We start from the raw sequence: 14,859 nt of genomic DNA, 5'->3' as shown, positions 1-14,859 counted from the left end.
ATTTGGATAAAGACCTTTATCACATATGTTTTGCAAATATTTTCTTTCAGCCCATGGTTTATCTTCTCATTATTTTGACAGCATCTTTCACAGAGCAGACATTTCAAATTTGATTAACTCTTCTAGTTTATTGATTATCCTTACATTCATCTTGCCTTTGATGAATCTAAAAAGTCATTGTCAACCCAAGGTCATCTAGATTTTTTCACCTGTTATCTTCTGGGAGTTTTATAATTTCCCATTTTATATTAAGTCTACCATGTATTTTGATTTAATTTTTGTGAAGAGTGTAAGTTATATGTCTAAGTTTTTTTTTGTGGTTTTTTTGTTTTGTTTTTTGTTTTTTTGCATGTGGCTATCTAGTTGTTTATGGACCATTTGTTGAAAAAGACAATGTTATCTGCATTGTGCTGCCTTTGTTCTTTCTCAAAGATCAGTTGAATACACTTGAATGGGTTTATTTCTGTGACTTTATCTGTTCCACTGATTTATTTGTGTATTCTTTCACAAATAATCACATTGTCTTTATTATTTTAACTTAATAATAAGAGTTAAAATCTGGTAGTTTCAGTGCTCCAACTGTTCTCCTTCCATATTATGTAGGCTACTTTGTATCTTTTGTCTCAATATAAGCTTTAAAATCAGTTTGTCAATATCTTCAAAATAACTTGGAATAGTTGAATCTGTAGATCAAGTTGAAAAAAAGTGACATCTTAACTATATTGCCTTCCTATCATGAACATGGATAATCTCTTCATTTATTTAGCTATTCTTTGATTCATTTCATCAAACTTTGTCAGTATTCATCATATAGCTCTTGCATATGTTTAGTTAGATTTACACCTAAGTATTTTATTTTTTGAGTGCTAACATAAATGTGTTTTATTTTAATTTCAAGTTCCAATTGTTTCTTGTTAGTACCCATGACATTTTAACAATGGAATTGTTGGTGTATTAGTCCAGAACCTCCAGAGAAACAGAACCATAAGATGTGTGTAAATACAGAGAAGAGAGACTTATTTTAAGGAACTGATCATGTAATTGTGGAGGTTGGCACTTCCCAATTGTAGGATAAGGTGGTAGACTGGAAGAAGGAAGAGTTAATATTGTAGCTCAACTCCAAGGACATCTGGAGGCAGACATCCCTCTTCTTTAGGGAACCTCAATCTATTATTTTCTTAAAGCCTTCAGTTTCCTGGGTGAGGCCCATCAGATTATGGAGGATAAACTGCTTTACTCAAAAATTTTGGATTTAAAAGTTACTCTGTACTAAAAAAACACCTTCACACCAACATCTAGACTGGCATTTAACTAAATATTTGGGTACTGTGGACAAATCAAGTTGGCACATAAAATCATCACAGATGCAGATGGGCTCGTTCAAATTCTTGTTAATGACCTTACACTATATGGAGAATTATTCATGAAAGCCTATTACCTATGAGTCAATGATCAGGAAAAACAAGAGACATGTTCATGAAAATTTAGCTGTTCATCACTAGGCAACTCAGTCTTTTTTATTTTTTTTCTGGACAAAATACCTAGTTTTAAAAAATTTATTCTAAATTAATTCGTTTTGCTCATATAAATATGCATAAAGCTTCACTGATTTTTGTTCAGTATGTATATTCATTGTCCTTCTGTTACTTTGTGTTTTGTTTTTCATCCATAATAAGCAAATGTAATAATAACAGAGGGGTGATCTTGACTATAGGTACAATATACAATTATAAATATAATTTCTGGAACAACAGGAAAATCCCATCATTGCCATTCTCAGTTCTTCCCCACTATCTAACCCCACCACTTACAGTTTTGTTTGCATTAAGTATCTGAGCTCTATTTAAATATAAATGTCTTTGAAAAGACAGTTCTTACACACTGTTAGTCAAATATTCTTCAATTTATAATATCCATTTGAAATGTTCTCTGAGATATCTTTTAACAACTGCTAGTCCAATATACTCCAATTTGGAATGGGACTTCAATTGCTTATAGTCCATGTTTTAATTGTTTTTAAACCCTTATCTTATTTGGTTTATAGTCCTAACTCTTGCTGTTTTATTCCCTCTGCAAAGACCCCTGAAAACAAACAGATACACTATTCCTCACATGTTTTGGGAAGTCCTCAAATATATCACCTTATTACCTAGTGATATATTTTCTGTGTTCTACTTTCCCTGTGTTTCCATGCTCAGTGGCGCTGGGAGGAACTGTCTGGTAGAAATAGAGTAGCTATTACCTACCCCAAATACTACCTACCCCAAACTGTTCTCCTATTGAATGGTGGTCACTTCCAAAGCAATTCTCTCTGTCACTATCTAGAGAGTATATTGCTTTGGGTCATAATTTTTTAACCTTAGGGTACTTTCTAAGTCTCTCATATCTGTGTTAGCCAATTTCTTTCTGCTCTCTTATTACCTGTCTTTTCTCATGTTGCCCAATCCAACCATTCACTTAATTTCTTTTTTAACTTAACCAACCTTCTTTTTGTATTATTTTCAATTTATCACAAAAGAATCAGAAGGGAAACAGTATTACACATTTTTCAAGGCTAAAAAAATTATTTGTGTAGGTCTATCTCTTTTTAGATAAATACATATCTATGCAATCACTTTTATAGTTATAATAGTATATAATAAGTATCTCCGGAAAATATTGCTTTGATGTATATATTATAACATTGAACAGTTGTGTGTAAAGTGAACTTTGTGAAGCAGACATTTTAAATGGTTTTTTTGTTTATCACTTAAATATTTAAAGAAAAATAATATTCAGGTCATTATTAGCTGGTACAATTAAATAATTCTATTAAACTATACACAATGATTTCATGATTTATGTTTAATGGATTGAAAATTTGATAACCTGGGCTCTTGTTAAATGAATAGTTGAGCAAATAACAAGTCCTTATGAACTAAACTTTTGAAAGCTAAGTGCAGAGATGCCTAATCTGTGAGCAGGAGAAAGCTGCTGTGGGAGAATGAATAAATAGATCCTTATTGGAGGGAGCCTGTGGAAATAAAGGAAAAATAATGAGTCTAATTCACATCTGACCTGTGCCTCATCATATGAATAATCGATCTGTATTCTGCAGAAACACAATCATATTTACCTACAGTTCACCAGAAAACTGCACTATGCAAATACCTAAAGTTAAGATAGGTATTATGATTAAACATATGCTCAGATATTCACAGCTCATGCAAATTATAAAGTTTATGTTGGTTACAATTGTGTTTCTATTATTAGAAAAATAAAGAAATACATTTTAAAAGCCTTTGGGGAAGATCCAAATTTGGCCATTTTAACCTCTCTTGTGTAACCTAAATGTAAAACTAGTTACCTTTTGACAATATGTGTTAAATGAAGATATGAAGAAGAAAGTAGATTGTATTTCGCCACTTATAATCTTTTTGACAGAGGAATAAATTTACATAGAATTCTCAAAAGTGAATGAATTATTATAATTTTTATGATGAGGAGAATTCCTATGGAGACTAACTTAGAACCATGATGATCTGAATGTGGGTCCTTGGTATCACAGGCACCTGTCATGTCTGTTAAGGTAAACAGAGGTGTCTGGGCAGTTGATGATTCTTGCACATGGATACTGATATCCCTTTAAAGATGAAGTCACCTGTAGAACGCATCAACACTGGGCTTATATCATCAACTCTCTGGTGATAAATGGTACAACTAGTGCAAAAGACACTTCAAAGTTCAAGTTGATTGAAGTACCCAATTAATCTTATGGTACAGTTATTCACAACTGCTGGGGTCCAGCCCCAGCAGGTCCAGGGGTCCCCAAAGGTATGGATGGAGTCGGCAAAGAATGAATGACATGGAGGCTGAGTTCAGTTGATCATCATAGCCAGGTTTGTAGCCAGTTCTCCAGCCAAGTTCTGTCTAGGATCTCTTGCCATGTTCTATCCAGGTTCTGTAGCCAGGTTCTGTCTCTAGGTTCTTCAGCCAGGTTCTCTCGCTAGGTTCTGTCTCTAGGTTCTGTGTCTTGTTGTCTTGTTACATCTGTATTTATACCAGTTGATTCCAATCCTATCAATCTCTATTCCAAAGGTTAGGGCGTTTCTTATCTCCATTCCAGGGAGTAAAGTTTATGTAGCTTAAGCGTGATTGTTCGTAGCTAAAGTGATTAACTACCCGCCTGGCACTTAGTTAAGGGGTTTTATTCCCTCCCTAACATCAGGGTAAAATCCCTACCTGGGGAAACAACCTTTCTCGAAGAGGTGACCTTGGTTAAAACACATAGCGCCAAGAAGGTGAGCAAACATATTAAGAGCAGTATGCCATATATGCCAGGTCCCTTGAAACATATGCTGTGCAGATGTTTCTTCCCTGCAGTGACTGTGTCAAGCATTAAGGATGGACCGGCTCCCGGCACACAACCTAGTCAAGAAGTTAAAGATGGGACTAGAATCCCACAAGACACTTTGGAAACCTTGTACTATCACCTTTTCACTCTACAGATTAAAAAAATGAATAAAGGTGTTATTTAGTGACTTACATATGGTGTTAATTTATTAATTAGTAAAAAATATTTCTTGACTATATACTCTTTGTCAGAGATTATACTTGTAATTGAAGATACAGCAGAGTACAAAGTAGACAAATGTCATCCTCTTGAGGAGTTTAATTTCTAGCTGTAGATATATATAATAGAAGGAAAACCTGGAGGTAATTGCATGTTGTGATAAGTGCTGTGAAGGCCTCAACAGGGTAGTGTAACTAAAGGTAGTGAAATTCTTTGAATAGCAAGGTCGGGGAAGGGCTCTTGGAGGAGGTGACATTTGAAGAGAGACGTGCAGAATAAGAGGGAGCTAGCAATGCACAGAACTGTACAAGAGCATTCGATACTGAGAGTACAGCAAATGCAAATGCAAGGCAGTGAACGACTGGCCAGGCAAAAGTGGCAGAAAATAAAGAACTCAATGGAAGCCATTATATTGTATATAACCAATTAAGCAAACTATGAGACCATATAAGAAGATATTTGTTGAAAGGGAGTATCTGAATTATTTTTACCAAAGCCTGGGAATCAAAATCATTTAGGACATGTAGTATTATTTTGGAGAAGTGCTACTTGTCTATTTAAGGCTAGAGCTCATGAATTAAAACAGAGATTTTTCAGTATGGTTAGATGAGTACTTCTAGTTGAGTTATTCAGGTTGTATACACAGAATGTGTATACTTGCATTCAACCAGAGTTGAGGTTTTGCCAGACAAGTATGGGAGAGGGAGAGAAATCAAGAGTTTAAACTGCTTAAAAAATCATGCAAATAATGATGAGCCACCTAACCTAAGATGGTAAAAAGTAAAAAGGGGAGTGAAAACAGAAGAGGACAGATGCATAAAGTCTACAACCCAAGAGGATGAAATCTCAATATAATGAAGTAATTTAAGTGGCTACTAGAGAAGTTGAAAAGGTGATAGGTGCACAGAGAGTGAGAAACTTGCAACTTGGATTTCAGAGGAGGGAAAAAACCCTAATGCTGGTGCAAGATACAGAATTACTATGGGAATTAGAAACTAATGGAAGATTAAATTGAGGTGAAACCAAATTTTGCTAGGTATAAAAAAGACAATTGAAGAGAGACTAGGATTTTGGATCATCTACATGATTATGATTATTTGAAGTCACTAAACATCATGCAGAGAAATAAGTAATGATTATATGAGTTGAGTAGGCCTTTAATTCCTGGCGGGTAATTAAGTGGTCTGTAGATGACAGCATGAGGGGTGGCAGATGGAGAACCACTGATGGCATAAGCTCCAATGGGAACCAAGAAGAACAGTGTTCCTGTTCCTGGCCATGACTTACATGTCTTGTCAAGAAAAATCAACTTTCACATGCAAAGCCTTGCTGAATAAGGAGATCTCTCCTCAAATGGTCAGGAGTGATCATCAAATGATGAGATTAGTTAACTTAATCTTAGATTATTATAGCCAAAAGACAGACAAATTATGTTTTTTTAGTAATTCTGGATTTAAAATTTTTAATTTTGTATTAATTTTAAATAACTTTCATCTTATTTTTACTCTTGTTTAAACATTATATTTTTCACTCATTTGACAGATCATCTAAAAGTGGATGTAAATTTGCAATTCAAATTTGCTATTAAGCTATTTCTTTTTTTAAATTTCCTAACCTAGTACATTAATTTCATTAGCTTTATTAACTAAAATAAGGCCCCCAAAATCACAGTGGCTTATAACACACACATGCATTTCTCACTCCTGATACTTGTCAGTGGCTGTGGGACAACTTCCTTATGCCTGTTCCACATGTGTTCTCATTCCAGATTCTAACCTCAAAGAGCTGGCCTTACTTGGGACCTCCAGAAAGAGAGCTGGCAGAAACTATTGATGCCTTCTAAAGTTTCTTCTCAGATAGTTCTATAATTATTATTCCTCACATTTCTTTGACTAATTTGTGTATTGTGACCAAGCCCCAAATCAATGAGACTGGAATGTAGCACCTCCTTCCGGAGGGCTCTGCATGTTAAGTGTCCATGAATGAGGCTGGGTAAAGCTTTTAGTAGGAAGAGAAGAAAGCAAAGATTTAGAAAAAAAAAAAAAAACTAGCAGCAAATATAAGGTCTACCACTGGAAAGTAGCACTGATACCTCACACAAGATAAAAGGTCTAATGGATAAAAGAGTAAGAGACTAATATTCAGAAGATAAATACACACTGGGCTGATAGACATTTATCTGCCATGGATAGAAATCCAAATGCTAACAAAGTCTGCAGGGTCCAAAAGGATATATTTAAAGACAGAATAAATGTCAAGAATATTTTTTGTAAAAATCATAGAAAACTAAAACAGGCAAAAAAGAGAACAGTACTATTAGAAAATAAAAGTTAGCTAGTCCACATCCCTAAAACTGTCACAAAGTGGCATTTCTTTTATATAATTTTTTATTGATTTTAGAGAGGAAGAGAGAGATAGAAACATCAATGATGAAAGAGAATCATTGATTGGCTGCCTCCTGCACACCCCTTACTGGGGATCGAGCCAGCAACCTGGGCATGTGCCATTGACTAGAATCAAACCTGGGACCCTTGAGTACACAGGCCAACACTCTACCCACTGAGCAACACGAGCCAGGGTATAAAGTGGCAATTCTTGTACGATAAATTTTTCATGATCCAATGTCTAGCTACCAAATTTACTGACTCAGATATATGATTTTATCATTACAAGTGCTCCACGTGTCAGAGGGCAGACGGGTTATTCAGCGCTGGAAGCTAATAGCTTGTTTTATTCATCTCAGCATAAGAAAGGTTTAGCCGGTGGGCTAAATGTATGTAAGGGCTGATTGCCAAAGCTCTCTTTCCATAGGACTGTTCTTGACTAGAAGCTGACAAAACTTGTATCTTCACATTTCTTTCCTTTAGTACTGATACTGGAACCAGTAAGCAGGAATTCTTCCCGGGGTCGTGTCTCACGGAATTGAAGAATGAAGCCGGACTCGAAGACCAGAGGAGTTCAACAAGGCAGGAGTTTATTGCAAACTCAGGATCTCTGCTTGGGAGGGAATTAAAAAAGGTTGTCCCCCTGAAGCATTCTGCTATTTCCCTTCTATCTGCTGAAGGCCCGCTCTTTGTCTAACTGTGCTACTCTCTGATTGGTTCCTGGCCTTTTTGAAACATTTTGTTTTATACATCCTTGAAAAAATCCTTGTTTCAAAACACCCATTTTTCTGCTATCCATCCTGTTTTTCTACAAAACATTTTTTGTTGTTGTTGTTTCAGCTAGCTCCATGATTCCTCCTTCTTCCATCCCTTTGCCTGTTTACCTAATTCTGCTTTAACTCCTTTCAGTACCTGGTTTAATTTGTACCCTTTCTGATTGACACATTTATTCTTTAGCATTTTTATCCATGCAGTCAGGTTACATTTATGTATTCATGGCTATGTAGCGATGGCATTTCCTTCATATAGCACTGTCTCTCCCCTCTTCCCTTTTAAAGTTTCCCTCTCAGAATGCAACCTTTACCCCATGCCATTCTAAAAATGTAGAGGGTTTACCTCATCATAATCCCAGAAAACCAACATGATACACATATGCCTGAATCAATCTTAGAGGAAGTTTTCCCTTAATTATTCACCTCAATAAATGAATGTGTATTCAAAAGATAGGCTCTGGGATATCAAACCAAACATTTATTTGATCAAGACAGAATGGCTTAATTAAACAAAGGATCAATTAGTTATGAGACTAGAGATGTTCACAAAGGTATAACAGTGGTTTTAGCTATTTTATTCTTTATCCACTACAGACTTTAATAAGACTACTTTTTATTTTATTAATATAATAATTTACATTCAGTGAAAATGATACTGTTGTAATTAACCTAGCTATCGATAACAGTTGAAAGGAGCAAAGGGAAGTTCAAATATTATAGGTATGTCATTTAGACAGCTTCACCAGGAAGCTACAGCTTTACACTCCCCAGGGAGCCACTGGCCTATTCCCTGCAGATCGCTGGGGGAAGGGACTAGACAGGGAAGATAGACACATGCCCAGTAAAGCTGAGGTGATGCAGGCAAGGTACTTGTCTGTCAGTCACACCTGGAACAGATCACTGGCCAGAGTTGTCATGGCCACTGCAAGGGCATGCCATTTGAAATGTTTACCCCCCTAAACAAAGGAGTTGGCTTTCTTCATTACCTCCTGTGTTGTGGGGCTCTTGTTCCTGCTTCCTGGCATTCTTCGGTGTGGCCCACAGCCATGTGTGCTCCCACACACAATGGACTGATGACCTGTAAATAGCCTGATGCTGAACTGGACCTGGCTGCAACATGGAACGGAAACTGTGGACACTGGCTTTGTTTTTCGCTCTGCTGAATCCCCAGCTACTCTTCTTCCAGGACTTGGTTAAGGGAAATGGGAGTTTGGTAATGCAGAGATGTAGTTCCACGAAAATAAAAATCATTCATTCTTCCGTGCAAGTATCAGAAAATTCTGTTTCCCAAGATATTGTGAGAACTCCACCCCCCCGCCCCGCACTAAGTGGGGGAAGGGATACCTCAACGTCCCCAGTAACAAAACGTACTGTTCTTTGATGAGTTTGGTAAACTCTATAAGCAATAGCCAGTACTCAGATCAGAGCATGGAACATTGCCATCATCCTAGAAATACCCTTTTTCCTTTTCTGCAGTCATTCTCCATCTATAATTTTCAATGATTCTTTATCTCACCATAGCTTAGTTTCTCTTGCTCTTGAGCTCCATAGGAATGAACTTATGTATACATCCTCTTTAGTGACCTGGTCTTTAAGAGTTTTCAATGTTATGTTTATTGGTAATTTGCATATTATACTCTTTTTCTTCTTAAAAATGTATTTTTTTATTGATTTCAGAGAAGAAGGGAGAGAGAGAGAGATAGAAACGTCAATGATGAGAGAGAATCATTGATTGGCGACCTTCTATGCGCCCCACACTGGGGATCGAGCCTGCAACCCAGGCATGCGTCCTGACTGGGGATCAAACCATGACCTCCTAGTTCATAGGTCGTTGCTCAACCACTGAGGCATGCTGGCGGGGCACAGGGATAAACTTTTATAGTTTCATGGAAAGCACTGGAGTTGGGATGGCCCTTTAGAGTTGACTTGCCTTAAGATAAGGGAGCCATGACTTTATACTCCTGTGTTTATGATGGGTAGGTTCCCACTTGGGTTGGGACATGACCTGGGTATAGAAGTTCTCTCAGGTAAAGTAAATTTCTTGAGAAGAACTCAGCTGCTGAAATTCCCAAAAGAGGAAAAGGGAATGAGCGTCTTAGTCCTATATGGGGAATCTGGATGGCACATCATATTATCCACAATAGAAAGTGATTGAGAATGACATTGTGTTGGTTGGTCACACCTTGATTTTGCATGCATACAGATTTTAGGGGCTTACTCTCTTCCTGTCTCTACCATAGTTTCTGGGAGTATAAGTAAGTTAGCTTCAGTTTTATTAAGTTTATTCTGTATTGTCATCAATGTTGATGTATATGATGGCTATGTCAAGCAAAACATGTTGGAAAGTTTTATTTAACATTTTGATGAGAATTACATTTATGTTGTGTGTCTTTTAAGAAACTCAGGGTTTTATAGCAAAAATAACACATATTTCTGACACCTCTTACAAAGGCTGACTTCAGTAAGTTTGATATCTCTGTAGGCTTTAGAAAAAAATGGGCTATTTAATTAATTCTTCTGCCTCCTACTTAAACGAAAATAAAAAATAAAAAAATAAATAAGCTCTATAGTTTTGTTTTGTTTGTTAATCTTGTGGTTTAAAGCAGCTCATTGTTATTTTTGGAAATCCTTCAGTGTTTAACCTTCAGATCACCTTTAATGCCACTGAGATTTATTGTCTAATTGTAACAATCAAAATAAGAGACAGTCATATAAGTGGCAAGGACCTCACTTCGACTTTCTCTTTGCAGTGAGATAATAAAGATCAGGTCCATTGATCCGGGCACCACTGTATAGGAGCATCTCATGGCTCACAGCACAAAATCCCAAAGATGATGTGTGCAGAATGATACTCTAATATATTAAAAGCCACATAGTAAGACACTGTATAACATTATGGTTTGAAGAAAGAATATTTTTGTGAGAGGTTTTACATCCAAAGATATTGAATGCTCAATGTAGCATTTATTTGGATGGGCAATGAAAGATTCATATAAACATCCATGAATAATCACCCGGTTGCACATAATGTTCAGCAGCACTTACCTAAATGTTTCATATTGCCATGGGATAGATTCTTATACAAAGCCTGAAAGTGCACAGCTGAATGGATGATTACTGAAAACAGACCTAGTAGATATTATACTAGCATCATCGACTCACTAATGTTTATACAGGTCTTTGTTTTTTCCCAAATATAAAACTATGAGAGCTATACACATATTTTACAGTTTATTCTGAAAGAATTAAAAATATTTTTCAGAATAAAAAACATTTTATTATTTTTTTCATAGATTAAAGATAAACTTTGAAAATAAAGTGTCAAACCTTGTGAAAATGGAGGTGGCTCAATTACCTTTGAGTACTTGGAAAAGTGATATTTTTCACCTAAAAGGCACAAGATTCTGTTTCTTTACTCTCTATTTCACCCAGTATAACTATATAACTGGACCAAATATTTCTAGTCACTGGAGAAAGCATTTAGTTTTGAGGGTGGGGATAAGAATTAAGGGAGAATAGTAATTTTACATACTCTAAGTATTTTGCAAGAAGAAAAAGAAAGAAAATAAGTTAGCTGGCAAGAATTCTTCACAAAACAAAAGTCAGAAACACTAAGTTATTTGGTTCTTGCTTTAGGACCAGTAAGAGAGGTTCAAAAAAAAGGCCCCCCTCCCCCCCCAAAAAAAGTCAATTTGATTCTTGTGGATTGGGAGGCAGAACAAGGACTCCTTTAACAAAGTTTAGTTATTTAGTTATTGCTGTGAATAATATTGTTTTCTCTTTAATAATGTTTACACCAAAGCTACGGTTGAAAAATCTCCTATCCCTTGTGTGATTAAAACTGCTAATTAATTATCACACTAATTGTGGGTTTTTCACATATGATCCTTTAAGTATCTGAAACCATTAGTACTCATGAATCATCATAGCTACCCTTATGTACCATTGGTATGTAAAGCCTTTGGGACAATAATAGATACCCTAGACATTTAGTAATAGAATACAAAAAAATATATACCATGTTTTTCTTTATCTCAACTTCTTGAGTGTTCCATATTCTAATACATTTTCCACAACCTCTACTTCCTCCTCCTCATAACACCTCCACTCCATTACATTGTATGAAATCAGCATGTCTTTTTTAGTTTATTAAGCGTATTCATTATAAGTTGTTTATCTTCTTGTCACTATTTTAATAAGGTCTACAGGATTAATATAAATGCTATTATGATGTTTAATTTTTAGGTGTCAATACATAGGGTGTTTGGGGATGAGATTAACATTTAAGTTGATGAGTTCTGGGTGAATCAGATTGCCCTCTATAATGTAGGTGGGTTTCATCAAATCAGTTGAAGGCCTAACTAGAACAAAAAGATCAGCTCCCCAGAGTGGTAGTGAATTCTTTTGAAGACTGCCTTTGGACTTCATCTTCACTATGAATTCTATTGTGTCTTGACCTGCTGGTCCACACTACAGATTTTTAACTTGCCAGCCTCCATAATTGTGAGCCAATTCCTTATAATCTCCCTCTTTCTCTATAACATATATATAATGAAAATTCATGCACTGGAGGGGGGTTCCCTCAGCCCTGCCCCTTCTCACAGTCCAGGAGCCCTCAGGGGTGGGAGGCGACCTGGCAATCAGGGGAAGGTGACACCCCATCACACCTCTGCTGCTACCACTGCTGGCAGCGCAAGCCTCAGCCGACCCTGGTTACCTGCACCCTGGGCTGCCCTTGGTGGCTGGGGAGCTGAGGGGACTGGGGGACTCTGGAGGCAGGCGCCTGCCACCCCAGCAGGGCTTAGGGGTCTGGGCACCGCCATCTTGTGGCTGTGAGCGCCACTATCTTTGAGGGTGGGGCAGTGAATTATCATCTTCCCTCCTTATTGGCTGTGGGTGCCTCCATCTTTGAGGGCGGGGAGGTCAATTAGTATATTCCCACCTTATTGGCTGTGGGTGCCACCATCTTTGCAACAGCGTGAAGGTCAAGTGTGTGTGTGTGTCTGTGTGTGTGTGTGTGTGTATATATACTAGAGGCTCGATGCACAAAAATTCATCCATGGGGGGGTCCCTCAGCCTGGCCTGTCCCCTCTCACAGTCTGGGAGCCCTCAGGGGATGTCCTACTGACAGCTTAGGCCTGCTCCCTGCAGTCTGGCCTCCCTCTGTGGGAGGCGACCTGGCCTCCCTCTGTGGGAGGGCCTAAGCCACAGTCTGGCCTCCCTCTGTGGGAGGTGACCTGGCTGATCAGGGAAGATGCCGCCTCCATCACCCTGCTGCTGCTGCCACTGCCGGCCTTGGTGGCTGCAAGGCCTGAGCCCTGGGCCTCACGGCTGCCTGAGCCCCAGGCCTCGCAGCTGCTATAACTTTTTCTGAATGGACATCCAGAAGATGTCTGCCCTACTTAGCATATGACCCTTTAATTAGTATCTATAATAATAAAAGTGTCATATGCTGATTAGACCAGATGTCCTTCTGGACAACCTTCTAGATGAAGCCAGGGCTGAGGGATGCCTGGGTCCTGGGTGCTAGAGAGAAGCCGGTGCCAGCAGCCAGGGGAAGGAAGGTCTACTCTTGCATGACTTTCGTGCATCAGGCCTCCTCTAGTATCTATCTATCTATCTATCTATCTATCTATCTATCTATCTATCTATCATCTATCTATCTATCTTCTTATATAATAAAAGAGAAAAATGTAAATTGACCGTCCCTTCACTATACTCACCAGCCAATCAGGAGTGAATATGCAAATTAACTCAGCAAAGATGGCGGGTTAATATGCATACACAGGACCCAGGCAGATAGCAGAAGTGGGAGAACTGGCACCTTGGTTGCTCCCCCAAGCCACCAGTCAGAGAGCAGAGCATTAGAGCCAGAAGCTTGCGGGGACATGGCAGAGTGGGAGGCCCTGGGACAGAGACAGAGCAGGAAGGGAAAATCTAGAGCGTGGGAGCACCAGGAATGCTGGGAATCATAGTTCTGATGGCAGACGGATCTCCTAGGCACTAGAGCAGGGGTGGGCAAACTTTTTGACTCGAGGGCCACAATGGGTTCTTAAACTGGACCGGAGGGCCGGAACAAAAGCATGGATGGAGTGTTTGTGTGAACTAATACATGTTAACACTGCTGCTGGTGAAGGAGCGGAGGGGAGAGCAAGAGAACCCTCCGCTCTTTCGGCTCCGCCGGCCAGATAGAACAGCCGAACGGGCCGGATCCGGCCCGTGGGCCGTAGTTTGCCCACTGCTGCACTAGAGCAAAGTGAGCCTGGAGCAACTTACTGTTGTGGTGGGGGATGGAGGGAAAGCAAAGGTGAGAGACATAAGTAAAATCAGAGTGTCTAGGAAAAATTAAAAGGAAGATATCCTAAAACTTCCAGGAAATCTCCACCAATGAAGCTAAGAAAAAAAAAAGCCTCTATTATTCTGTGAGCAACAAACCAAACTGGGTTGGAGTCTCAGACAATTTGCTCATATGATTGTAAAGACAAACAGAAACTCCTGGATTGGAGAGGGCTCCCCTGAGGGCTCCCAGATTGGAGAGGGTGCAGGTAGGGCTGAGGGACCCCCACACCCCCCCAGTGCATGAATGTCGTGCACCGGGCCTCTAATTATTTATATATATATATATATATATATATATATATATATATATATATATGTGTGTGTGTGTGTGTACATATATATATATATATATATATATATATATATATATATACCAGTATATATCTTATTGGATCTGTTTCTCTGGAGAACCTTGACTAAAAACAGCTTTCATATAAAATTTGGATACTCAAATTAAGTAAAAGTATATTTTAGAAATTTAACCATGATCACATTGTTAGTATCTCTCCATGGTCATATCTAGGGTTTGACACTCTCTTGCTTGGACAGCAGAGCTTGCTTAGTGGAGAGGTTATCTCAATAATGGCACTGCCAGTGCACATTTATTACATACAAGCTATCACTTTCTAGAAAGTGACAACGAAAGCCATTCTTTATTTAATATTTGAGATCCCTACATACAACAATATGAAATCGAAAAGGAAAGAAGGAATTTAAAATAACTAAAAATATTAATACCATCTGTTTTAGGGGGGAAATGACAACATATATGTATAGAATAGACAGATAAGTAAAAACAAACAAACAAACA

Source organism: Myotis daubentonii, chromosome 4, assembly GCF_963259705.1.
Source record: "Myotis daubentonii chromosome 4, mMyoDau2.1, whole genome shotgun sequence".
Lineage (NCBI taxonomy): Eukaryota > Metazoa > Chordata > Mammalia > Chiroptera > Vespertilionidae > Myotis > Myotis daubentonii.
This window is presented reverse-complemented; position numbering follows the sequence as displayed.